Source organism: Quercus robur, chromosome 6, assembly GCF_932294415.1.
Source record: "Quercus robur chromosome 6, dhQueRobu3.1, whole genome shotgun sequence".
Classification (NCBI taxonomy): domain Eukaryota; kingdom Viridiplantae; phylum Streptophyta; class Magnoliopsida; order Fagales; family Fagaceae; genus Quercus; species Quercus robur.
This window is the reverse complement of record NC_065539.1, coordinates 14,923,462-14,951,334: the sequence shown is the minus strand read 5'-3', so window position 1 is coordinate 14,951,334 and position 27,873 is coordinate 14,923,462. Positions and strand designations below refer to the sequence as shown.

Below are 27,873 nucleotides of genomic sequence, written 5' to 3'. Positions count from 1 at the left end.
CGTCGGGTTTCTGGGTCGGGCTGTGGGCTATTTGATGACTCTTATGTTAATTTGATATGACTTGTTAGGTATATTTGTATCTGCAGATCCACAAATTTGACTCGACATTATTCACAAACTTTCAAATCTTCTTTTCATCCATGATTACTTGATAATTTCTACAATAGCAAATCCCACTTTTTATAGGTCCAAAATTTATTTAGCAAAATAATTCATCTTTTTCCAACTTTATGGTTTTGTAATGAAAAGTATAATGTTTTATCACCTCTTCAACTATCTCCTCATTAGTAACTAAAAAAAAAAAAAAAAAAAAACCTCCCTATTAGATGGGATTTTATATTTTTATTGGCCCTTGGAGACTTGGAGTAAATAGTAAATACCAGTTCAGAGTTATCAAATCAGATGACCAATAATTTATAATGCTTGGCAGGGTCTGAAAATCAAGCAGAGCTTGAACATGTAGCCAGGACCGCACTAACATGTCAACATGAAACTAATCAACGATAAGAACTCGAGGTTGCCTTGGCCCACGGCCACCCCTGCATGATGTTGAAATTGCAGCATTCTATTTACAAACCACCCCACCTTTTTGGCCCTCCCCAAATGTTATATACACTTCATACTTGTTTGGTTCCCAAATTCTGTTTGCATATTGATGTTCAAGATTCAAGAATAATTTTGGGGAGGCAAGCCTGGTTTGCTAGGACAATAAAGGGAGATTTATAGCACCAAATGCAAGATTAAAAAACTAGTCTTGCATGAGCAAAAATAAAACCCCACTTTACTTTTTAGTCCCGCTTTATAAAGAGAAAAAGATCCATTGTCACTGACTGTTAAAATACACTGCAAAAAGAATTGACAGCAAAGAGACAGTGAGAGCATTGACTTTGCATTGATAGGCCTATACTTATTGTAGCATTGTCTGATCTAGCTCAACTTAGTAAACAGTTGACAATCAATCTGGTTAACAATGGCTTATTATTTATTAACGTCATAGCATCATACAAATGTGTTTCTTTTTTCCCAACAAACGAAGGCATGGTCCCAACTCCCAGCTCCAGTGGAAAGAAAGCAACCGACCAACCTTTCTTTATATTTCAGAAATTTTATCATATGCCTTTCCATATATTTTTCGACATTTTGTTTGTATAAATTTCGAAATTCGGACCGCACATGAAAAAAAAAAAAAAAAAAATCTAAAATGCTTTTCAAGCTGGTGATGTGAGTTCTGACAGTAGACTTACAGGCTACATTACATTTACAACTCGTATCAAATATTTAGAAATTAAATTAGAAGCTCCAGCTGGGGAAGACATACAAAATTTAGTTACAAATCAATTTCGATTCTCTTGTAGTTGGGTTAATCGTGAAAGAAATATACCGGTTCATGAAGAACTTCTATTAGCTCTGACGTTCAACCTGAATTAGGAATGGCAACGGGTCGGGTTCGGGCCGGGTTTTTTCATATCCGGACCTGACCCGCGGGTCTTAAACCGTGGCCCGAACCCGATCCGTTTACTAAACGGGTTTTTTTCCCGGGGCCCGGACCCGCCCCCGTCGGGCCCCGCGGGCCCCGTTTAGGCCAACCAGATTTGGGCCCAACCAAAAAAAAAAAAAAAAAAAAGAAGAAGAAGAAGAAGAGAATTGAAGCCTAAACAGAGTCTTAACGAAAATCTAATCACACTTTCCTCTTTTTTCCTCCTGAAAATGCAATCTATCAAAACCAAATATTCCTCTTTTTTTCTCACACTTAATCGGTAACCAAACAGAGCCAGAAAATCATGCTTAACAAACCCAAAATCACAAACACAAAAATCCCAAAATCACAAACACAGAAATCATTGAATATACATGTTTAAATAAAAATAATTACAACATTTTCTCGGCGATTTTCTTGCCATCCAAACGGATCCAAGATCTAACAAACCAACCCATTTTCTCAGCTTCTTTTCTCGGTCGAATTACAAAGACAGTACAGCGGTTCGACAGATATTCTTCAACGAAAAGTTGTTTGGGGGTTTGGAGGCTTCGAATTCGCTGAGGAACAGTGGGGGTTTCGATCAGAGGGTGAAGGAAATGTTGAGTGCGAAATGTCCATCGGATGATGCTGCACCTGCATCGCTAGTGTACGAGTTTTCTCATTTCTGGGCTTGGTTGGGGTTGTCGTGGTGAGAAGAGAAGAGAGCGAGTGAGGTTTGGTTATGGCTGTGGTGGTCAGAGGAAAGTGAGGCAGTGAGGACTGAGGGAGGCGTGTGTGTGAGAGTTGAGAGATGAAGAGGGAGAGGCGGATGAGTGAGCTGAAATGAGGAGAGGAGTAGAAAATTTTAGGGTTTTTAACTATATATATGTGAGGGTAGTTTAGTAATTATATATATATAACCGGGTCTTATCCGGGTCGGGTTTCGGGTTTTTTTTGTAAAACCCGGACCCGCTTCGGGTTTTTTTTTTTAAACCCATACCCGACCCTATTCTTTATCGGACCGGGTAAAATCCGGCCCATTAGGATCGGGCCGGACCGGGTATCCGCGGGTCGGATCTAAATTGCCATCCCTAACCTGAATAATGAAGTGCTCTGTTTTTTTTTTTTTTTTTTGCTCTGCGGAAAGAGCTTTTCGTTGTGGCTTCATTTTTATTCCCCGGTACATAAAGAGTTCATTAAGAATACTTAAGTGGATTCAACAACAATTTGTTTATCAAAGATTCAAAATACAAATTAGATAAATCCAATTATAATTAATTAGGTACTTGCTTTAGTTTATCCAATTAAAATTAAATGTATTGTTGTATTGAGCAATGCAATATAAAAAACATTATTTTCTTTAAAGATATTTAGATTCATCTATATGGCACACGGTTGAATTTAATTAAAGAATCTATGGTATCACATAATTGCACTTACGAATTTAATTAAAGGATCTAAGGCATCCCCAAATATATTCAATCATATGATTGCATTGATCAATAAACCATATAGTTGAATTTAAATTTCTTTACAAAAGATAATACCGTTTGTGTTGCATGTTCAATGTGTTAGGAACCTATATTCCAATTGCAGTGTAATTGTACACGTGGACTTTATTGATTGTAATAGATAGGAAGTTATTAGTTAGTTACTTTGGGGTTAAGGGTTACCACACTAGTTAATAAGGTGAAGAGTGGTTAAGAGGGTGAGTTAGTTGTATTGTGGGTTAGTTAGGATTACTCAGGTATAAGGAAGGAACTGTGTAACAGAATAGAGTCATTGTTTTGATGAATAATACATTGCTCATTCTCTCTCTATCTCTCTAATCTTCCATGGAGGCTAGGTCCCCTTGAAGTGACCAACCCATTTTCATTCCAATTTATTGACAGAGCCCTAACGTTTGGTATTAGAGTATCTGATCCTTCCATACCACCATGACAGAAACTCATTCCACTTCCCAAAATTCCAATTCACAAAACTCCCAGAAACAAAATTCAGAGAAAATTGCAGCTTTAGCTAAAGTTTCTGAAAGTCACGAACATGCATTACAAGAAATCCAGAAGCAATTGCAGACCATTACTGGGTTCATGCAAAGAATTGTTGAAGCAAAGGATAAGCACCAAATTCCCAATTCAAGTTCTCGAGCTCTTCTCATCAATAGTAATGGAGGAAACCCAAAGTCCTCACCTCTCAATTCCCTCAAGAATCTGAAGTTGGATTTTCCAAGGTTTCATGGAGAGGACCTAACTCGTTGGGTTTATAAAGCTAACCAATTCTTTTCCTATCACAATACCCTTAAGCACCAAAAGGTGATGATGGATTTGTATCATCTTGAGGAAGAAACTTTCATTTGGTTCCAAGATGCAGAGCAAGCAGGTGGTTTTCCTAGCTAAGAGGTCTTCATCAAAGCATTGCAAACTCGTTTTGGTGTCACGGCTTATGATGATCCTATGGAGGCACTCACTACACTCAAGCAAACATCCATTGTGATTGCTTACAAAGGTAACTTTGAAATCTTGTCTTATAGGATTTTTGGGTAGTCTGAGTCACACAAATTGAGTTGTTTTCTAAGTGGATTGAAGGATGAAATTAGACTACCAGTTAGGATGTTAGTCCCTAAAACTCTTAATGAAGCTTTTGGGTTGGCAAAAATTCAAGAAGAATACCTAACTAATGGTAGGAAGGGATTTAGGAATTTAATGGATACTGGTAAAGTTTTAGTTTTGGGAACACCTAAGTTGGAGGCTAGAGTAGAGTCTAGGACTAAAGTTCATTTACAAAGGTTGACTGGAGCACAAATTGAGGAAAGAAGGAGACTAGGGCTTTGTTACTATTGTGATGAGAAGTGGCAGATGGGGCATAAATGTAAAGGTGCTAAATTGTTTTTGTTAGAAGAAATGATGGAGGTGGAACCTAAACCTTCTAGGGTATAACTGGTGGAGATTAATGAGGATGAAGTGTTGCTTGATAATCAGGATGTCAGTTTAAGGAGTGGAGTGGACCCTGCTAAGATTACCTTGTATGCATTAGTAGGGAATCCTACTTCTAATACCTTGAGGATAAAAGGTAGGATTCTAAAATAGGATGTGGTGTCTCTTATTGACTCTGGGAGCACCCATAATTTCCTGGATGCTGTTGTGTTACCAGTTTTACATTTGCACCTGGATACCTCTCAGATATTGGAGGTTAGAGTAGTAGATGGCATAGTTTTAAGACCTTAGGGAGCTGTCATGGGGTCACTATCACCTTACAAGGGCATAGGTTTGTTGTGGATTTTAATATCTTGCATTTGGGTGGTTGTGAGGTGGTTTTAGGTACACAATGTTTGAGTACTTTAGGGGTAACTAGCTGGGACTTTCGCTTGTTGACCATGAGGTTCCTATATATGGGTAAGAGAGCATTTCTCCAAGGGTTGCAGCCTGCTACTTCTTCAATCATTTCTGATGCTAACAAGCTTTTTAGTAGGTTAACTAGAAAAGGCTTGGTGTTGTAAATCACTGCTACAGATTCTGTTGCTTCTGTCTAGCCACATCTTCCACCAGAGTTGGCTACCTTGTTGGGTGAGTTCTCCACAATTTTTGTTGTTCCTACTGGCCTGCCTCCTATCAGAGGTCATGAGCACAACATTAATCTCAAGGAAGGCACCCTGCTTGTATGTGAAAGGCCTTACAAGTACCCTCATTTCCAAAAGTCTGAAATTGAAAAGATAGTGAATGAATTGTTGGATATAGGGTCAATATAGCCTAGCCAGGGTCCATTTTCTTCACCTATTTTGCTTGTAAGGAAGGCTGATGGTAGTTGGCGCATGTGTATAGATTATAGGGCTCTTAATAAGGCCATTATTAAAGATAAATTTCCTATACCAGTTATGGATGAGTTATTGGATGAATTAGCAAGTGCTTCAGTGTTTTCTAAGTTGGACCTAAGGTCAGGTTATCATCAAATTAGGATGAGGAATGAGGATGTTCCTAAAACTGCTTTTAGAACTCATGAAGGGCATTATGAATTTTTAGTCATGCCCTTTGGGTTGACTAATGCACCATCCACTTTTTAGGCTTTAATGAATTCTATCTTTAGACCTTATCTAAGGAAATTTGTTCTAGTGTTCTTTGATGACATTTTGGTTTACAATCAGTCCATGAATGCTCATTTATCTCATCTTAGGACTGTTTTGGAGGTTTTATTGTCACACCAATTATTTGCTAAGCAGTTTAAGTGTGTGTTTAGGTGTCCTGAGGTGGAGTATTTGGGTCATATCATTTCTAGTGAGGGTGTTAAGGCAGACCCCAAGAAAATATCAGCTATGGTGCAATGGCTATTATAGGAAATTTATTAAGGGTTATGGTACCATTGCACAACCCTTAACTGATCTCCTGAAGAAGGATTCTTTCCATTGGAGTGATAAGGCTTTGGAAGCTTTTACAAGGTTGAAGGAGGCTGTGACTCATCCTCCTGTGTTGGCTCTTCCTGATTTTTCTAAGCCATTCATAATTGAGTGTGATGCTTTAGGGAGGGGTGTTGGGGCTGTGCTAATGCAAGATCAGAGACCTATTGCCTTCCATGGTCAAGCATTGAAAGCCAAATACCTTCATTTATCCACTTATGAGACTGAATTGATGGCTTTAGCTTCTGCAGTCAAAAAGTGGAGATCTTATTTGTTAGGAAGACCTTTTGTGGTTAAAATTGACCACCAAAGCCTTAAGTTTCTACTTGAACAAAGAATTGCTACCCCATCTCAGCAGAAATGGCTTGCTAAACTCTTGGGATATGCATTTGTGGTGGAATATAAAAGGGGTAGTGATAATAGGGTAGTTGATGCCTTGTCTAGACAGTTTGGGATTGATTTTGACTTACCTGCTTCTAGTTCTGATTGCAGGACAAGTTGTTTGATGCACTTAACAGTCCCTGACCCTACTTGGTTGGATGTATTAAAGGATAGCTATTCATTAGATGCTTCTGTCCAACAGCTTATTGCTGTTGTCTAAGCTGGTACTCCTCCTAAGGGCTTCACTTTTCAGAATGGGTTATTGTTTTACAAGGGCAAGTTCTTTATTGGTCCATCTTGTCCTCTCAAGCTTATGTTCATTGCAGCCCCTTGGCTGGCCACTCTGGGTTCCTGAAGTCTTATCAAAGGGCTAAGAGTGACTTTTATTGGCATGGAATGAAGTTTGACCTCAAGAAGTTCATCAGGGATTATGATATCTGCCAAAGGATCAAGTCTGATACATCTTTCCCTGCTGGACTACTTCAACCATTGTCTATCCCTACTACTCCTTGGACTAATGTGAGCTTAGACTTTGTGGAGGGTCTTCCTAAATCTATGGGGTATGAGGTTATCTTGGTGGTGGTGGACAGATTAACCAAGTATGTGCATTTTGTTCTTGTTTTTCATCCATATAATGCAGCCAAGATTGCCTCTCTTTACATGCATCATATCTTTAAATTACATGGCATGCCCTCTTCTATTGTGAGTGACAGGGATGCCACCTTCACTTCACTATTTTGGTCTGAATTGTTTAGATTGCAAGGCACTGTTTTGGCCATATCCACTGCCTATCATCCTCAGACAGATGGGCAGACTAAAATTGTGAATAGGAGTTTGGAGCAATATCTAAGGGCTTTCACTAATGATAGACCTCACCAGTGGGCTTCTTGGCTAGCATTAGCTGAATTTCGGTTTAATTCCTCCTTTCATACTCGTTTGAAGCTAACTCCTTTTGAAGCTTTGTATGGCTTTCCTCCCCCTAAGCTCCAAGGTTATGTGCCTGGTACTACTAGGGTGGATGCTTTGGATTCATTGTTAAGTCAAAGGCAAGCTTATGGACACCTTAAAGGTTCATTTGGTTGCTGCTCAAGCTAGATTGAAGACCCAAGCTAATAGGCACAGGCAAGAAAGGTCTTTTGTAGTGGGGGATTGGGTTTTCCTGAGATTGCAGCCCTATAGACAGTAGTCATTGGCTTCCAAGGGCAGGTGGAAGTTATCTCTAGGATATTTTGGGCCATTTCAGGTATTGTAGAAGATTGGTAGTGTGTCTTACAAGTTGGATTTGCCTTCTAAGTCAAGAATCCACCCTGTTTTTCATGTCTCATGTCTAAAGCTAAAGTTGGGCCAACATGTCACACCCCTACCTACTCTGCCTCCTGTTGATGAGTTTGGTTAGGTGCTTACTAAACCTATGGCTGTTCTGCAAAAAAGGACTAAGTCTTTGAGGTCTAGGGTCATCACTGAAGTCTTGGTGCAGTGGTCAGGTGCTTCTCTTGATGATGCAACTTAGGAATCCCTTCATCAGCTACAGCTCTCTTTCCCTCACCTTGTGGGCAAGGTGCTTTGAATGGGAGGGGTAATGTTAGGAACCTATATTCCAATTGCAGTGTAATTGTACATGTGGACTTTATTGATTGTAATAGATAGGAAGTTATTAGTTAGTTACTTTGGAGTTAAGGGTTACCACACTAGTTAATAAGGTGAAGAGTGGTTAAGAGGGTGAGTTAGTTGTATTGTGGGTTAGTTAGGATTACACGGGTATAAGGAAGGAATTGTGTAACAGAATAGAGTCATTGTTTTGATGAATTGCTCATTCTCTCTCTCTCTCTAATCTTCCATGGAGGCCAGGTCCCCTTGAAGTGACCAACCCATTTTCATTCCAATTTACTAACAGAGCCCTAACACAATCAATTATATGTTTGAAATAATTGAAGAACCACACAAAAAAACTCTATGTAACCATATGCTACCAATTGTATCTACTTTTTCCCCCCTTAAATAAAATTTGAAGGTTCAATGGCGGTTCAAAGAACAAGAGAGAGAGTACTCCAACAGTTGGCATCCTCTCTTAGCTAATGAATCCGCACAACTGTTAGATTTTTTCTATTAGCTCCAAGACCCACCATCCTTGTCCCCCTATTGTAGCTGAAGCCAATGCAATTTTGTGGGCTGCCCAGTTAGCAATCCAAGAAGGATGGTCACATATCATTATTGAAGGAGATGCAAAGAGATGTTTTGACCCCCTGTCCATTGAAGATGTTATTCCAGACTGGTCTATTGCTAATTTAGTTTATGGTATTTTAAATCTTAAAGTAGGCTTTGTTCAGTGTTGTTTTCGTTGGGTTAATTTTGTAGCTCATGTCATTGCAAGATTATCTCTTGCTACTAGTAAGTCCTTTTGTTTTAATAAGTATAATCTCCCTAGAGTTGTCCAGTGTCCACTCTGCCTGTTTGGGAGATTGTCTCTCTGCGCTTTCCATTTGAATAAAATTTGAAGTTTATCAAAAAATCAAGGCGTGCATTACCTGAACAAGAGAGAGATTTTATCTATTAGCTCCATGAAATCAGAAAGCATAGCCTAAGATATAGGCACTTGAAACTTGCAAAGGCATAACTGTGCAATCAGAGAGATTTTAGGTTCACACAAGTTCAGATAAGGAAACAGCTTATTTTTTTTAATGTACAATAACATGCCTATTCAGACGACATTTTGAAAACCTGGTTTATCGAGTCAGAAATCTCGTGTGGAAAAATGCCGCTCATAGCACCGATGTAACGGTGCTGCGCTAGCATAGAGATTATCATCATTCTTCATGCTTTATTTTGCCCACTTTTCACTGCATCACCCCCAACCAGTATATATATGACACTAATTAAATATAGACTAATGCAAACCCATACTTGAAAAAGTAATCAACCTGAACAACAACATCCAATTATACCAACATAAATTGAATCACGTTAGCTTTTCCTAAAATATTATTAAATCCTTGAACAATACACATCCCAAGAAGAAATAGACCAATGAATATATAGAAGTCTCCAGACAACTAAAATCTAACAAAAACCACAGTAGAGAAAACTGGATATTACAGGTTACATTCGGGACCAAAACAAATCAAATTTAATAACAAATATTATTAACACATAAAAACTATGGTAGTAAGAGTTGGAGAGGGCTCAGATTCTATGGGTGTATATAAGAGTCTGTCATACTCATACCCAATTTCATATAATTGAGCATTCAGTACGAGGAATTTTTTATAATCATCGCCACCTCCAATCAAATCCCAAATTTCAAAAAAAAAAAAAAAAAAAAAAACCCATCCGACAAAACAAAAAACACAAACATAAACACAATGAATTGAAAACATAAAAAAAAGGCTCAGACACGCATAAATGAAGTCATCAGAGAGCAAATATAATTGCTCTGGTCCAATACTAAAAAAAGTACATAATATCAGAATCGAGAAATGTTGTTCGTCATCACAGCCTCATAATTCCTCAACATAATGAAAAAAAAAAAAAAAAAAAAAAATCAATAAGCTCTGCAAGAATCAAATTGGAATCAAAGCAAACAGAGAAAAGAAAAAAGACAAGGCTGAAACTAAGAGGTCGATAACTTAGACTTTATAGAGTTCTCTTCTATCAGTTTGGATCTGTGAAACGAAACCCTAATTCGAAGAGAGAATTTTATAGCTTAAATGGAAGTTTATGTTAAATGACATTATTATCCCTCACTTTTTCATTAGTATCTTTAAGGTTTTGGGTCTTAAAAGGCCCGAAACTTTGGGCTGCTTGATTATGCACGACAGACCCAATGCAGTAATTGCATCGGCTCAGTTTTTAAATCATATGGGCCTAAATTTATGGGCCTGTACTTTTCTTCGGTGGAGAAAAGTTAGAATATGATTAAACTTTGTGGGCCTGGACTTGAAAATCTGTTAAACTATCCAACCACCTGACCAACCTAAAAAGACAAAAAACCTACAAACAATTTAATGATAATTTTTAGGACGAGTTCTAGTTAACTCAATTGAAAAAGCCTTTGATAGTTAAATAAAAAATTTGAAATTTAATCTCCATCTATACTAAAAATCGATTGATATTTTTGTCTGATAATAAAGAGTTATTATTAGGAGCGAATGTCATAGGTTAAAACTCTTAAAATAAATAAAGATATCTTACCTAAAATTCCCATACATTTCCCTAAAATTATGGAATAAGTATAGATCCCTTTGAAATAAAATAAGAAGCTAGAAGAAGAAGATTGATTATACATGTTATTCGAGAAATATAATAAAAATTCCCATTTCAACTTGTAGTTTGTAGGTAATCATGAGATGCCGCAGGGCTTCATATCAGATTATTTTGAGAAGAAAAAAAACTCATTGGGTTTCTTTTAAAACACAACATGATCTACTTACGGAAAAGATATGATTGACATATTCCTTTTTTTTCTTTCTTTTTTCTTTATTAAATTATTATTTTTTAAATAATGATTGACATTTTTCAAACGATTACAAAATGTCAAGCTTCCACCTTCAATCACATTCTCTTTTTATATTATGCTCCCCATTTGTCCTTGCCATACTTCCTCCTTTTCTGTACACCCAAAAACGGAAAAAAAAAATGCACTATTTTAATTAGTTGCAATTCTGCACTACCCTATATAAGTAAAATGAAAATGCTAAAGATATAAGCTCTTTTACAAAATTTTAACAAACGGTTGATGTGATAAGTTGTTATTAGTAAGTGAAAAAATGATATTAGCAGTGGACTTAGATGAAAATCAGTTAGAATTGGCCATAGCAATAGTCTGTAAAAATGTAGTAAATTAATTTATGGTTGTAGCATTAATCTAAATAAAAATGATCAATTTCCTTGACTTAATTACAGTCACAACCTTCCTTGCAATTGACTCCAGAAAAACTTTGCTGTTGTTTTAACCCTCAAGCCAACGGTCTATACTTATCTATCTAGGTGATCGGTTGTCATAGCTTCAACATCAATGCACAATTCTCCTATTGGATTTGACAAAAATGGTAATGATTTTGGCAATATGTTTAGGAAGGAAACAGACTGATGCCTTTCTTCGATAACATCATCATGAACATTTTGATTTCAAGGTCTTATATGATTTTTCTGTTTACCTACTCCAAAGAATGGTTTTTTAAGCCGATCCAACACGTTATAAGTTTTTGAAATATTGAAACGTCTCTATTGTACTACTTAATTGGGTTCCCTTGTGAGTTATGATGCATGCATATATATATGACATGTTGTCATTATCAAAGTTCACGTATTCTGTGACTATAGACGCAGAAAGCAATAAATTTACGTATATGTACAATCAATTCAGTCAAATGCAGGAAAGAACCTCTCGGCCAACCATGACAATGTTTCAACTTTCAAGAAATGCATGTATATAAAAACATTTCATGGGAAATAGACTATATATATTGCTTGTCTTTCTTGTTGATGTGTCACTATACGACCTTAAAAGGCATGGATAATTATGCAAGGATGTGTAATATTGTGTTCACTAAATTAGTTATTGAGTGCATCATCCACCCCTACCTAACTAATAACGTACTATTTAATTTGTCAACCTATGTAAATTAATTTTGTGTACACGCTAATAACTCGTCCACCAAATTATTGGGCATTAGCTTCAACAATTTGCTCTTCTTTTTAGTTTTTCTACTCTTTCATCATCTGCTATTTTGAATATTTTGTTTAAAAGCAAAACAAGCCAGCTTAATTCCTCTACACGTTTTCCTTGCTTTACCCTTTAGGTACATCTGCGGTTGGAGAGTGCAATGTACATGAAAACAGCTATTTAACCCATCTTTTCCACTCTCCCAAAAGTTTGAAAAAAAAAAAATTCTTCATTTCAAAGATGAATCACAGAAAGGCTCATTCACAAGGAAGCATTCCCTTTTCATGGGAGGACAGGCCTGGGATCTGCAAGGTTAACACAGAGTGCCCTACTGATATAAGAGTAAGACTACATGCCCTCAAACTAAAATCATCACAATCACCACCTACTCCATGTATTTCAGATAGTACCACTACTGCTAAGGTTTCGGCTCAAGACATTAAGATCCCTCTTCCACCATGCCCACAACTACAACCTCCTCGCAGAAGCAATTCTGTTAAGAGACACAGATGGCAGGAAGACCCTTTTCTTGTGGCCTTCAAGGAGTGCACCAAAAGTATTGTGGAAAGTGGTAAGGCCCCTAGTGCAAGTAAGAAGGTTGTTGAGTCCAGACTAAGGAAGACTAAGTCGATTTTTTCCTGCAAGAATTCATGTGAAGTTCAAGAAGATAATACTTTGAAGTTCTCTAAGCTCCCTCCTCTTCCTACGGAGAAATTTGGTGTGTCAAGGCAAGAGAGACAAGAATTACATAGAGCATTACTTCAGGAACTCTAATGTACTCTTTTTTGGTTAAATAGGTAAAATTATCAGCTTGGGCGTTAAATTTTACGTTTGATTTTTTTTTTTTTTTTTGAGAAAAAAAAATGTTAGATTTGATTTAGTATTACATATGTGATTATAATGACAAGTGGGACGAATGCTTTATTTATTTTTCTTCCTTAAATAAAGAATATATGTCTAGTTTATTGAAACCTAATGTATAGGCACATTCATAATTTTGTACATAATATCCACATATTTTATAATTGTTCACATTTAAAACATAAAAAGTGGGATGTGTACCAATAATATGTAATAACAAGTGCGAGAGAATCAACATCTTTACTTTTTATATATGCGTGTAGTTGTCAGAATTAAGTTATATTTGATATACATTTAAAAAAAAATTACACAACCTAATAATTTTTTTTATTGAACTAATATTTTAAAATTTTCATAGTTGAATTACACATTTTTTATTTATTTATATTTTTAACATGCACTCTAAATTTCATGTCTTTTAGATGATATTTTGATAAAAAAAAATTTTAACTCATTTTTATGCATGATTTTAAAATATAAAAAACTTAAAACTTAAACATTTTATATATGAGATAACTATTGATTTATGATTATTTTGAAATTTGCATGCAAGAATTATATAAGAAAAAAAATCTCAAAATACACATCCAATAAAAATTAGCCTAAAGTTATATTAAGTGTAATTTGAACTCAACTCACATGTATACGTATACATATAAATTTTATATATCAAGGGAGGAGAAGGTTAATTTGAACCCATTTTTAGATTATTTTCTAAAGTTAAAGTTCCACTTATAAAGATGGTTTTAAATTATTAGATAGACACCAAGGCTGGGTTTGGATTGCATTGAAAAGGAAAGCAGACGTGCGTTTACGTTTCTTTTCTATGGGTCCTATGCACTGTTCATGGGACCCGTAAGTATGGATTTTAGCAAATTTTTCTTTAAAACTGGTCCACATGGCACAATTCACACATTTAAAAATTATTTTGTTACAGTGTTTTTAGTTTTCGATAATAAACGATATTCAAACAAACCTCAAAACTTTACGTAAATTTATATTATTATTTAATTATCTCCAAACTCACGTAATTATTTCAATAAAGGTTTTGAGGTATATATATATATATATGATATCTTTGAACTTTAAAAGACATTGATAAATTATGGAAGATTTGCTTTCTATTTTTTGATTAATTTTGACTCAAAACTTTACGTAAATTTATATTATTATTTAATTATCTCCAAACTCACGTAATTATTTCAATAAAGGTTTTGAGGTAAATATATATATATGATATCTTTGAACTTTAAAAGACATTGATAAATTATGGAAGATTTGCTTTCTATTTTTTGATTAATTTTGACTCTTAAGAAAGATAATAGGGTATTGATTATAATTATTATATAAAAGAAGTATATCATTGAGATATATATAAAATAAATTTATAAAAAATAATAAAATAAAATAAAATAAATAATTAGATGATGTTGGGAGGGGAGGCAAAATTAAAAAGTCTTAAAGCACTAATATTTTGTTTTTGGCTGGCTAAGGGGGAAATTACCATGGCTTTGCCTCTGTGTATGTATACACACACCAACTAACATATATAGAAATTCGGGAAAATGAAAAGATAATGGAAGTGAAGTTGATGTTTTTATTTATTTATTTATCTTTTGCATATTTATATTAATGTGAATTTGTAGTATTTATTTTCCATTTTATCTTTTGTTGAGGTCGTTGTGCCCTCTGCCACGTGTCATGTAAATGGACTTATGATCTCCGGACCTGGGTTCGAAATGGGACTTGAGCCCACCACTCTCTTTTACACCTAAGAAAGGTGCATTTTGAGTACCCACACAAAAGCTATTACTTATGGAACACTATCATCATGAAATAATCTTTAACAAATAGTGGATTACACAACAACTTTAAAGATTGAGGATTTTAGAAGGAAATGATCCTTTCTTGATTGACATGTTGATTGACCAATTTGTGAGTAACCTGTAGCCCACCTTCTACCTACATGTAGAAGCCCTTCACCACCCTATGTCAGTCCAATCCATAATGTGGATGGCATAATTTCATTTTTCCCCCATTGTTTAAATTATGATAAGCCTAAGTCCAATGCATGAGTCCATCATACTTCATTCATTCTAAATTGTTGGTCTTCTATTCGATTTTGGGATACTCAAAATAAAATTCTCTTTGAAAAATCAATAAATAAAATTCTTAATTTACCCTTTTACTTTATTCAAAATGGCAATATAATTCTTCCACTATAATTTAAATTGATGAGGATAGTTTTAGAAACTTGTATTAGTATCTATGGGGTGTGGGAGACAAGAGCCAAGATTCAAGTATTCAAGAGGGAGCTCCGCATACATACACTTAGATTAAGTTAGAATAGAATTCTAACTAAAAAAAAAAAAAAAACGCATTAAATAACTTTCTCTTAAAAAGTTAGGTTATATTTGGTAACAGTTTTTGTTTTTCTATTTTCAAAAACTTGTTTTTGGGAATATAAAGAAAAATCAATTTTCTTGTATTTTTGAAATAAAAAACATGTTTGATTAGTTAAAATTAAAAAGATAGTTTTTTGAAAAAAAAATAGAAAATACTAAAATATGTTGTTACTAGGATTTGAACTCTAATGCTAACTCATTAAATAAGACAGATTCATTAAATTAAATGTGTGTTTTCATTAATTTTTGAAAATTAGAAACTGAAAACAGTTTTTTTTGCATATTTTTAGTTTCCTTCATGAATTGAGTTTTGAAAACAATTTTTGATTTCTATCTATTTTGGATTGCCAAACAAGTTTTTTAGTCTCAAAAATAGAAAATTATTTTTAAAAATAAAAAATAAGGAGAAAAAACAGTTACCAAACATACTCTTAGATTTTTTAAACAAGATTTACCATTTGAAATGGAGGGAGTAGTTACTTGAACCTTGTTTGTTATGGGTGAGCCTAAATCCAACACTTAGGCCCACGGCCCATCTGATTAAAAAAGCCATTGTTTGAACCTTGATTGTTATGAATAACAATAAGTCCAACATTTAGCCCATAATAAGTTTAGGGTATTAACTTATTATCAAAGATCAAGATATGAAGGCTCAAGCCCAATAAAGACCAAAGCTTGTAGTCAAGGCTCAAGACCCACCAAGTATCAACTCTCAATCTTTAAAGATTTCAGTCCAAGAAATTTCAACGGCCGAAGAAGTAGAAGCCCATGAACCAATCGGGTCAAGAGTGAAGACCTTTGAACCAATTAGGCATAAAAATCCGAAAAGGATGGCTAGGACACGTATCTAAAGATTTTTTTTTTTTTTTTTTTTTTTTTTTTTTTTTTTTTTTTTTTTTTAAGTATCTAGAATTCCTTATTTTGTGTACTATTATATCTTCACATAAATTATTAAACTCTCTAAAAATTACCCCTATCTTTTAGTTTGATAATTTTAAATTTAAAAACACAAACTAGTACAACTGCATACTCTTAGTGCGATGGTCACTCTATAAATATAAGTTTTTGTGGGTATGGGGGTAAGGGCTGGAAAAAATAAATAAATAAATAAACTAGTTTAAAAATTAATTTACTATTTTTTAAAAAGAGAGTTTTAGGCTTTCTAATTTTTATCAACTCTCACGTAGAGAAAAATCCTAAAAATTAAAATATTGTCTTTATCTCTTTTTTAAACATTATTTTACTAAACTCAAAAAATTAAAAATTAAAAAAGTCTCATCGCATATGCAAAGTGCGTGACGAGTCTAATAAGAGAAATTGACACGAATGATCAATGTGTAGATAGAGCAAATGACAAGCACAAAGAAGGCAAAGCGTGACAAGGACACCAAAGTGAAGTAAAGAGATGTGAAAAAAAGGAGACGATAGGAAGGAAATTTTGAGCCTTATAAATCATTCATCTCATAACCTAAACTTGCCCAATATTTCAACATGTATCTAAAAACCTTCTTGAAGTTTTGTTAGCTTTAGGCTTATCTCTATCTCTTGTGATACTTTCCCTTGGATTAAAAAGTGAGAAAGCCCAAAGGAGTCAAGCCCCGGGCAGCCTACCTCAAAAAGAAAAAATTCCTTCAAATTTTAAAATAACTCAAAAAAATCTTGAATAAAGTTTCAAATATTTCCATCCAATGACAATGCCCTTCACAAGCTTTAAACTTTTTCTATCATTATCCATATTTTTCAAAACCATCACCGAAGTTAATTTGATTGTTTTTGAAAATCTAATACCGCGATATTCATGAGACATTAATTTAAATTGTTGTTTAGGTTAGGAATCCATAGGTTTCTTCTTTAGCTTAAATTAGGAAGTAAAATCAAATAGATATAACTATGTAAAAGCTCAATCACATCATAGAAAGTCAATCGTCGGTGTGACAAGTCCTTTAAAATTTAAATCATCTAGATAAATAAATAAACAATAAAGAGACACGCATACACACATATTTCAAGGCGTGATCAAGATCTTTTCCATAATTTAGAGAGTCAAATGATGGAGTTAGTAACAAAGTCGAACACTTGCACTTATTATTATACTTTTTTCATGAAGGACCCCCCACAAAATAAATTTTTTAGTGACCCCATTAATTGTGATGGCTTGCGACAACAACTCACCCATGCAAGTAACCCTTTTGGAATGTGATTTAACTCTTTGTAATTGAGTGGCTGAAAAGTATATGAAAATATGTATAATGTTGTTTAAAAATTGAAAAGTGTTATTTAAAATACCATACCAAATGGCCTCAGTCTTCACAAATAACATTTTTTTTTTTTTTTTTTTGTAGCTCTCACAAAATTTTTTGAAAAAAAATTACAACAATAATTTTCAATTTTTTTTTTCGACTATGCCAAATGACTTAATTAAAGAAATAAAATGATTTTTTTTTCAATCTAAATATAGGCATAAAAGTTAGGGTTATTGGAATAAAATTATGAATTACAATGTGATTCACCTTAATTTCTAACCATTCTCTTCTAGAAAATTTACAAGGAAACTTGAGAGTAAATTATACAATATTCTGGCTTTACAATAATGTATATTGTACTATATCTTTCATCTCATGTAATAGTGAGTTTCATAATTAAACTTATAGTATGACTTGTTATTTATTTAAGAGGAAGGAGTGCCCCAAGAGGGGTGGCCCAGCGGTGTGGGATCCCGCGTGCATGCTCATGGTCCCATGTTCGAGTCGTGGCGGGTACCATGTGGGGGGGGGGGGGATTTATGGCATGCAATGCGCCCCACACTCTGGCTCTCTTGGGGTGCTAAGGTGAGGTCTGTGGCGTCCCGGTCACAGTAGTTATGGCTCAATCCAACATTCCCTAGCGGGGGGTGCCCCTATTAGGTCACGCCTTGGGGGGTAAGTCACATATGGTCGCCCCCGCCCCCGCCCCCCCCCCCCCCCCCCCCCTTTTGTTCATCAAAAAAAAAAAAAAAAAAATTTAAGAGGAAGGAGTACATAATTATTGTACCCCTAAAGTAATTTTTTATTTTCAAAATTGGTTCATATGAGAGAGAGAGAGAGAGAGATGAGCTATTAAGTGTAGCAACTAATGAAAATGCTCATAACATTACTTTAATCCACATTTGATGGTGAAAGTTTAACCTCCATTAATTAATTGGTAATTTAAAATTATCAAATTGTCAATAATTTATAATAACTAATTTATCAGTCACCAATGTAGATTCTGGGAAAGTACTTTGTTTTAGTTCATCTTGGTAGTTGGATGTAGGGATTTTTTTTCATGTTAGGTAGACTCCATATAGAATTTATTTTTATTTTCGCTTCTTTTGTTATAGCTGAAAGGTACCAATTAAAGAATATCCAGTTGGCTGAAGTAATTTTATTTACTCATACAAGTTGCAGGAGATAGTGCAAAGGTCTTGCATTTAGAACACAAATACCTAATCTTTTATTTTTATTTTTATATACAAGATAGAAATTTTACTCTAATTTTATCTAAATGTATACATGCGTGAAGTTTTCTTTTGGAGATTTGAACCCTAGTCCTTACACTCTCCACACCCCACAAAAATTTTGTATTTATGAAGTAACCATCATGCTAAAAGTGCGCGATAGTCTAATCATATTCTTAGTTCTCTGCTATGTAACTAATGTCTTAAAATTTTAATAGCAAAAGAATCACATCCCTTCACCTCACCCACTGTGGACCTATGAAATCAAGTTCCTATTCCTGGGGAGTATCGATCTAAAGATGTAGTGGAAAATCATAATAATTAAGCACTATTTGCCAAAGATATTATCTTACTTCTTAACTTGAACTTGCCTACTTGAATCATTTAAGCTTCTTATATACATTCTTCTAAACTTTCCTGCCTTGTAGTCCCCAAAGATTTTCAAACACGTGGACTGAAAGACAACATACGTGTTAGGCTTTAATTGAAAAATTTTGGACCATATAAGAGAATGAGTGAAGAATAGAGTTTTCTAAATTTATAAATTAAAATATTGTCATTATAGTTTAAAGCATTACTAATCATACAAAGTGCACTTCCAACTTAGTAACTATTTTAGTGAATGATAAATACGTCAACATGCAATATATATGTAACTTAATTACTTATAAACAGCTGGTCTAGGAAGAGGACCCAACTTAGATTGGGACAGGGACCCAGGTAGATTACATAGAGCTTTTGGGCCATTAATTTTTGTTTACTTTAGGAATATTTAGAGAGAATACTAAGAAACATGGAACCTATTAATTTTATGTTATGTTGGAATAAACCTACAGAGCGTGACAAAGTCCAGATATGGGAACCAATGGCAATGAGTACCCATGACCATGAGCCACATGTCGATTTCTTTTAATCAATAAAGAAGTGAAAAAGTTATGGCCAAAATCATCGATATAACTTAGAAGTGAAGAAAGGAAGAGACAAAGACAATGGCAGCTAAAGAAGGAAAAAAAAAAAAAAAAAAGGAGAAAATGAAGGACACCATACCCTTTGAATACATTGCTTTCCAAAGCAAGTCGATATGTGTTTCGATCCATACCTAACCCCACTGATAATAACTGGGCCAACCCTGCCCATCATGGACCTTTAACCTTTTGATCTTCCAGTAGAAATGTTCTTCGAGCTGCTCTAGAAGTAGAAAATAGAAATGGTTTTATCCTTTGGAAAAAAAATAAAAAATTGTGCCAACAGTTTCATCGCATTTGAGTTATTTTCCCCCCCTTATATTGCTTTCATTATTATTATCTCTCTCTCTCTCTCTCTTTATTTTTTTAAATATGAGATTTAATTTATAGTGTTTTTTTCCCCTTGTTTATATTTACTTATTAGGCTGTCATGGATGTAAATAATCCCGAACTCAGTACCTCGCCTATATTTTGATGAACTTTTTTTTTTTTTGATGAACAGTACCTCTCCCATATTATATATATGGTGAAGGTGCCATTTTATTTGGTATCAAATAGTTTTTCTTTTTTCATTGTTTCTTATTTATTGAACTTCATCCAAAATTTTTCCCCCTAATTACTCCGTAAGGATTACAAGTGCATTCAGAGTCTTGTCAACATCTAGTAATAAAGATTAATAAAGTACACAGTTCATTAATTCTGGGCAACCATATATTAATTTGATTGACAACTAGCTTCCATTTTGTGTAAAAAACCACTTTTTTCTATTCATTTAAAAAAAAAAAAAAAAAAAAAACCCTGAGATTCGAATTTCTAACATCAACAAAATCTCACAACATTTTCACAATAACTTGAGTCATCAGCCCACCATAGATCAAAATAAAATAAAATAAAAAATTATACTGAGATCTACTACAACTCAAAACAACAATGTTGTGAAAATACTGTAAAATTTTGTTGTGCGCTTTGACTTTCTCAACTATAAAATTGATGTAGGATATGGAAGATAATTTTTATTGTTTATTAAATTTTTTTAAAAAAAATTATGTAATTTTCATTATTTTTAGTGATAAGATTTTATTTCCTTGATTTTATAAGTGTTCTTGAGGAGTTGTTAGTCAAAATAGAGTCCTATTATGGTAATATATCTGTAGGGACACGATTATTTAACGGCCTAATAATGATGTTGGGCTCGCACATGAAAGATCCCTCACAATATGATTTGTAGAGAGTGGGCTTGAAAGGCTTGCCTTTGATCACGGGGCGATGGTCCGGTCCTGATTTTAGAGGAATTCATGTAGACAAAGGGGTTGGGTTTGAACATTTAAGCCCTATAGCGTCGCATCCTGAGGGGTTGGACTCCTCGGACTTGGTCTGAGGAGCATTAAGGTCTTCCCCCGGTTACCCGGCGGTGGGTTTTTTTTGTGGTATGCAGATATCTTTAAGGTGTTTTCACCCCTGGAGTCTTTCTCCTGGAGGTGGGATGGGAGTCCCTGGTTTTTTGTCCATTGTTCCCAGCCCCTCTTATCCAGATTACTTACTTTCTCTTTTATACTCGCCGACGCTCGCTGTCCTTCGTCCACGTGTAGGGTCAACCTTTCCAAGACTGATATTTGTCCCGTCAGTCTAATCCTAGAATCATTGGGGGTGGTTGATAAAGCCGAAGAATCCGGCTCTGCTGGATGCAGAGTTTTATCTGGGAAAGGTAATAGGGGCAGCTTTCCCGAGATATTTTAGATCTTCTTTCCAGTTTGGTCCTATACCGTTTTTGCCCCTCTTCTCGGTGGAATTTTGGGTCTGCCGAGGACTGAACTGTCCTCAGCAACATCTCCAGGCCATTTGGGCTTTATGTTATTGAGATTGGGCCGTAGCCTTCTTTGGCTTGGGCCTTTGGACTCCCCACGAGCAAGTGGACCTGACCCATAAATTATTGGGCCCCCACAATAGCCCCTCAAAACCCTGCTGTCCGACTTCCTGGTTGGAAAGGGGGGTTTTGGTAATACCGAGCCTTTATCATGGCTCACTTAATTCAGCCTTTGACTGACGTTGGCGACTCTTCATCTGCCCAGGAAATGTACCGGTCCACGAGACGTTCTTCTTAATTTGTTCACGATGCGCTTATGCCGTCTGGTTATCCGAAGCGTGTCTTTAATGTCTTCCCTTCAGAAGGCCTCTCGGATTTGACGGTTATTGATGGCGTGGGGGAGCGGAACGGGCATATTCTGGTTGGTGGATCTCCTTGGGGATCTGAACATATTAAGTACCCTCCCCTTCGTCCCCTATATAAAGAGAAGAAACAAGAGTTGTTTCTCCCACAGATGAATCCCTTTAGTCCCCCCGAAATTTGAAACCCTTAGATTCCTTCCGGAGTTTACTTTTACTCTCTGGTTATACCTTAACCTGAAATACACTCCCCCATAGTAATAAGCAATGAAAAAATCATTCCCCTCCCAGAAACACCATGTTCTAACGAAGCTCGAAATGGCTCGGTCAGGGCAAGGATGACGGAGACTCAAGATTTGTCTCGCCTTTCTTTCAGCCAAAATCCGAAACAGGGACTCGTCACGTCACACTTTCGGCGTGACTGAGCCGAGGAAGCACATCATCAGTACCACCCGCTCTCTCATGAGCATATCTAACATGGCACCAGTGTGTTAGGAGTCAGGACTGGGGCAGGGACTAAGTGCCCCTGCTTCTTCCTCTCTTCATTCACTGGCGTCTCCCTTTGCCTCTCTTTCTTCTTCTTTCCACCACTAGGTCCATCTTGGTGCTTTTCCTTCTCCCTCTTTTGCTCCTTTCTCTTTCTTTTCATCTCTTCCCTCTTCTTCTCCTCCATCTTCCTCATTCATCTCCTCCATCTTCCTCATTCATCTCCTCCATCCTCTTCTTCCTTCTCCTTCATCTTCTTCTTCCTTCTCCTTCATCTTTTTCTAAAGCAAGTTCTTCTCTCAATATGAGCAATACTGAGGCAGAGATTGGAGAGACTTTGAAGACGAGTTTAAAAGACACTTGACTGTTTACTTATCTGTATTGCGGATGTTATCGCTGCTTCGGCAGTTCACCTTTTGTATAGGCTTGTTTAAGCCCCTCTTTGTACGTTGTAATAATTTTTCATATTAATAAAAATTGTTGTTATCTTACTTCGCATGTTCTGTCTCTATGTTTTTACAAATTTGCAAGCGCTGCTCGGCATAATAGTATAGCATTTGAATCAATGATAACTAAGGCCAAAATACTTGCTAACAAAAAGATGTCACTATAACTTTAATAGAATTGTTTGACACAGCAATGCCTACCTGTGAATAACGATACTTACCTAAAACAATGCCGAGATTAGAACTGGATGCTCTATGCGGTGTAGGAAGTAATCATCCGAAGACATATCACCCGCAAAAATGAACAGCCCCCTTAGGCTACCGAATAGTGGGGCGTCTCGCCATCATCCTAACACTTTTATTGGCCTTAACATTTTACAGTATTTGAGCCGAGGACTTTCCCCATCCGAGTAGTTGGCGTCCCAATAGGCTTGAGTCCGAGGACTTCGCAACGCCTTGGCTCTGTCCAAAACCTAGTTTTGTCATCCAAGTAGTTGGTTTCCCCATAGGCTTGAGTCCGAGGACCATGCAAGGCCTTGGTTCTATCAAAAACTTTTTTGAGTGCTTGGTTTCCCCATAGGCTTGAGTTCGAGGACCATGCAAGGCCTTGGTTCTGTCCAAAACTTTTTTGAGTACTTGGTTTCCCCGTAGGCTTGAGTCCGAGGATCATGCAAGGCCTTGGTTCTGTCCAAAACTTTTTGAGTACTTGGTTTCCCCATAGGCTTAAGTCCGAGGACCATGCAAGGCCTTGGTTCTGTCCAAAACTTTTTGAGTACTTGGTTTCCCCATAGGCTTGAGTCCGAGGACCATGCAAGGCCTTGGTTCTGTCCAAAACTTTTTTGAGTTCAGTTTCTCCCTTTCCTCAGGTATTTCACGAGGTGCCGAGCAGGAGGTTGTCCTCGGCAACGGCTATTCCTCGGCGTGGGCCATAGTCCCTAGGCCCCCATGCAGAACGGGCCTGGGCCGCGAATTTACTAGGCCCACAAATTAAGAGGTATTTCTGTAGTCTTTGGTCACGCGGTACTTTTTGGCGTCCCAGTGTTCGAGGTGCGCCTTCACGAGACTCCTTTAATCTCATGGTTGCAGGTGGCGTTGGAAATTGAGCCGGAGACATTTTGTCTGTAGCGTTCCTTGGGAAGCTGCGTGAATTAAATGCCATCACCTTATCTTTTTAAATAAATAGGAGAGAAAATTGCTTTTACCTACACACAAATCCTTCAGTTTCCTCCCTTAGTATATCATGTTTAAAGCGAAGGTTGGGGAAAAGGAACTCTCTCCGCCACAGAAGCGCCGTGTCCTCCTGAGACTCAAAATAGTGAGGTATGGGCAAAGGAGGCATAAATTCAAGAGAATGTTCCGTTTCGACAGAGGGGAAATGGTGTTTCTCCCTCTTTTAGTCAAAATCCGAAGCAAGTTCTGTTCATGCCAGAATTTTGGTGTGTCAGAAGAAAGATTCTCCGCCATCATCGCCTCTGCCTTGTCGCAGGCAAATTTTTGGTGAATGCTCCTCAACTTCTGGCTCCCTGCACCTTTCCTTCAGCGGTGTGAGGCTCAAGTTGGGTTTCATGCACCTTTTCTTCAGCTACGCTAGCCTGAAGCTGGGCTCTTTCTGCACCTTTTTTTTGATGGTGCAGGCCCCAAACTGGGTTCTTTTACTGCCTGAGTTATGGGCATGTAAAAGCATTGAGGAAGAACAAGGTCTTGAAGCAGTAGCCAACCTCTCCTCTGTGCCACCTCCTCGGCTTTGTCTTATTCTCTTGTATCTTTCTTTTCGATTATGTAGTTAGCTTTAGAAGCCAACCTCTCTTCTGTGCTGCCTCCTCGGCTTTGTCTTATTCTCTTGTATCTTTCTTTTCGATTATGCAGTGAGCTTTGACATAAGTTGATTCCAGCTTTTCATTGTATACTGTACTATTTCTTTGTTTTAGTGAAAAGGAAAATCTATTTACTTGTTTTGAATACCATTCTTTTTGCAACACTACTTTATGAATGGGTGTGTTTCATGTGTGTGTTTCTTCAATGATACTTAGAGCAGGAAACCTTGAAACATAATCCAACTAATTCTGATTTACCAACACTACCAGGCATTATGACGATAATTCATAGTAAGTTAAACTTAGGAAACTAACTGAGGTAACCGTTGATTATTCTGTGATAAGTGCGAGAATACCGTCCGAGAATGATAGTCTCTAGATAATCCATCCGAGGAGTTAACTGAGCAGTAGGGAACTCCGATTGTACTTCAGGCGACATATTGCTCTATATTGCATCGATCCCTTTGGTGCTGAAGATTCGAAAGCAGACTTGAGAATCCTCGCAATTTAGGAATTAACCCAATTGTTAGTGGAGAGTTTTCGTCGGATAAATCCTAAGGTCCATGTAATGTAGTTTTTCCTTATAAGTAGTTGGTTTCCCCAGAGGCTTGGGTCTGAGGACCATGCAAGGCCTTGGTTCTGTCCAAAACTTTTTGAGTACTTGGTTTCCCCATAGGCTTGAGTCCGAGGACCATGCAAGGCCTTGGTTCTGTCCAGAACTTTTTGAGTACTTGGTTTCCCTATAGGCTTGAGTCCGAGGACCATGCAAGGCCTTGGTTCTGTCCAGAACTTTTTGAGTACTTGGTTTCCCCATAGGCTTGAGTCCGAGGACCATGCAAGGCCTTGATTCTGTCCAGAACTTTTTGAGTACTTGGTTTCCCCATAGGCTTGAGTCCGAGGACCATGCAAGGCCTTGGTTCTGTCCAGAACTTTTTGAGTACTTGGTTTCCCCATAGGCTTGAGTCCGAGGACCATGCAAGGCCTTGGTTCTGTCCAAAACTTTTTGAGTACTTTTTTGTACTTATTTGCTTTTTCGCAGGTCAGTCCCTTGACCATGGCGGGGAGAGCTGACTTGGGGTCGGAAGCCCCTAGAGCTGCCCGTGCCGTTGGCGCTACAGGACGTAAGCCCTGGCACAAGTTTATGTCAAAATAACAACTGCATGTCGCCGGAGATGGGGGAAAACCCGCGAATCTCTGCTTGCTAGAGAGTTGACTCAAACGCCACCTGTGCCAATGCGTAAGCCTTCCCACAGACGGCGCCAATTGTAGGGACACGATTATTTAACGGCCCAATAATGATGTTGGGCTCGCACATGAAAGATCCCTCACAATATGATTTGTAGAGAGTGGGCTTGAAAGGCTTGCCTTTGATCACGGGGCGATGGTCCGGTCCTGATTTTAGAGGAATTCATGTAGACAAAGGGGTTGGGTTTGAACATTTAAGCCCTATAGCGTCGCATCCTGAGGGGTTGGACTCCTCGGACTTGGTCCGAGGAGCATTAAGGTCTTCCCCCGGTTACCCGGCGGTGGGTTTTTTCTGTGGTGTGCAGATATCTTTAAGGTGTTTTCACCCCTGGAGTCTTTCTTCCGGAGGTGGGATGGGAGTCCCTGGTTTTTTGTCCATTGTTCCCAGCCCCTCTTATCCAGATTACTTACTTTCTCTTTTATACTCGTCGACGCTCGCTGTCCTTCGTCCACGTGTAGGGTCAACCTTTCTAAGACTGATATTTGTCCCGTCAGTCTAATCCCAGAATCATTGGGGGTGGTTGATAAAGCCGAAGAATCTGGCTCTGCTGGATGCAGAGTCTTATCTGGGAAGGGTAATAGGGGCAGCTTTCCCGAGATATTTTAGATCTTCTTTCCAGTTTGGTCCTATACCGTTTTTGCCCCTCTTCTCGGTGGAATTTTGGGTCTGCCGAGGACTGAACTGTCCTCAGCAACATCTCCAGGCCATTTGGGTTTTATGTTATTGAGCTTGGGCCGTAGCCTTCTTTGGCTTGGGCCTTTGGACTCCCCACGAGCAAGTGGACCTGACCCATAAATTATTGGGCCCCACAATATCAATTTGAGTGTGTTTAGGAATACTTTACTTGAAAAATAAGTTTAGGAGATTTGCAATGTGCTCATCAATTTGGGTTTGAATACATGCTTGCTCACTCCCAAGTGCAAAAGATCGTAGCAATATAATTCTCGTAGTACCGAGATCAAATCACAAGGAGCAGGGTAAATTCAAAGACAATATACTTAAACAACAATTTGGGTGAAGAAGAAAAACATTTTTGCTTGGTGATTGTTAACAAGAATAATAATAATAAAAAAAACTTATTTAAATCAATAATGTAAATACCTGGGTATCAAAGTGTTTCCCTATATCGATATGAAATTTTTTGTGATCTAAGAAAATATATATTTCATAATTTATTATTCTTAAGCAATTAAAAATCTATGATTCGGTTGAATTGAGACAATTCAAAAACGCATGATAATCTAGATTAATAATGCGTTTAAAATAGTTTCAGAAAAACTCATTCACTTTAAAACTTGATTTCTATTTGAAACTATTAGAAATTCATCTAAACAATAAGAAAAACATAATTGAACTTATTAAAAGTATGGAAGAACTAATACATCAAAAGAAATCTAATCGAACAATCATAAATGTTGCTGTCTAAAATCTTAGAAAGAATCACATTAAATATTCATACCATATAGAAGAAACTTAACCCCTAGCCATAGTAAAGAGTTTAGGCTATCACTAGAGAAAAGAAAATACAAGTTTTTTCTCAGACAAATTCATTCTCCATGGCCTCCCTTCAAAACCCTAATGTCCAAGTGTCCAAAGAAATAAAACTTTTACTATTTAATTTTCGTCCAAATTTTCAGCAGTAACTTGTGAGTTAATTTCAGCCTTCAAAAATTGTGAATTTTGAAGAACTCAAAACTGGAAAGTTGTATATATTTAAGTCACGGTTCTAGCCCATCCAACCTTGAGTCAATTGGATTTTTGAGGAGAGAGATACGCCCAAAATACTAATCAGTGCTCAAATCTGATTTTTCCTTTTCAGATTCTGTCTTTTTGATTTCTTTCCTTATTTGAAACTTCCAAACACGATAAACGACCCAAGCACTCCAACTGCACCTCCTTAGACATTTAAGCATGGTCCTTTAGTTCCTCTTCAATTTTAGTTTGGCCTCCATTCTCCAACAAACTCTTGTAAACTCATTTTTTCACATAATTTCCTTAAAGAAGAAAATTACACATAATGAATGACATTTTATTCAAGATATTATGTAAAGATAAATAATAGGGACTAATGTAAATCATAACTTAATTATAAAAAATAAGTATAGTAATAAGGAGATAACATC

General features: G+C 36.6%; 2 non-coding genes across 2 annotated transcripts; both read right to left on the bottom strand.

The window, feature by feature from the left end:
* Window positions 1-9,402: 9,402 nt before the first annotated feature.
* On the bottom strand, window positions 9,403-9,507 carry LOC126690639 (small nucleolar RNA snoR8a). Its single transcript, XR_007644685.1, has one exon. It is a non-coding gene; the product is annotated as a small nucleolar RNA snoR8a (small nucleolar RNA).
* Window positions 9,508-9,607: 100 nt separating this feature from the next.
* LOC126690643 (small nucleolar RNA snoR126) lies at window positions 9,608-9,722 on the bottom strand. Its single transcript, XR_007644688.1, has one exon. It is a non-coding gene; the product is annotated as a small nucleolar RNA snoR126 (small nucleolar RNA).
* Between the last annotated feature and the right edge of the window lie 18,151 nt (window positions 9,723-27,873).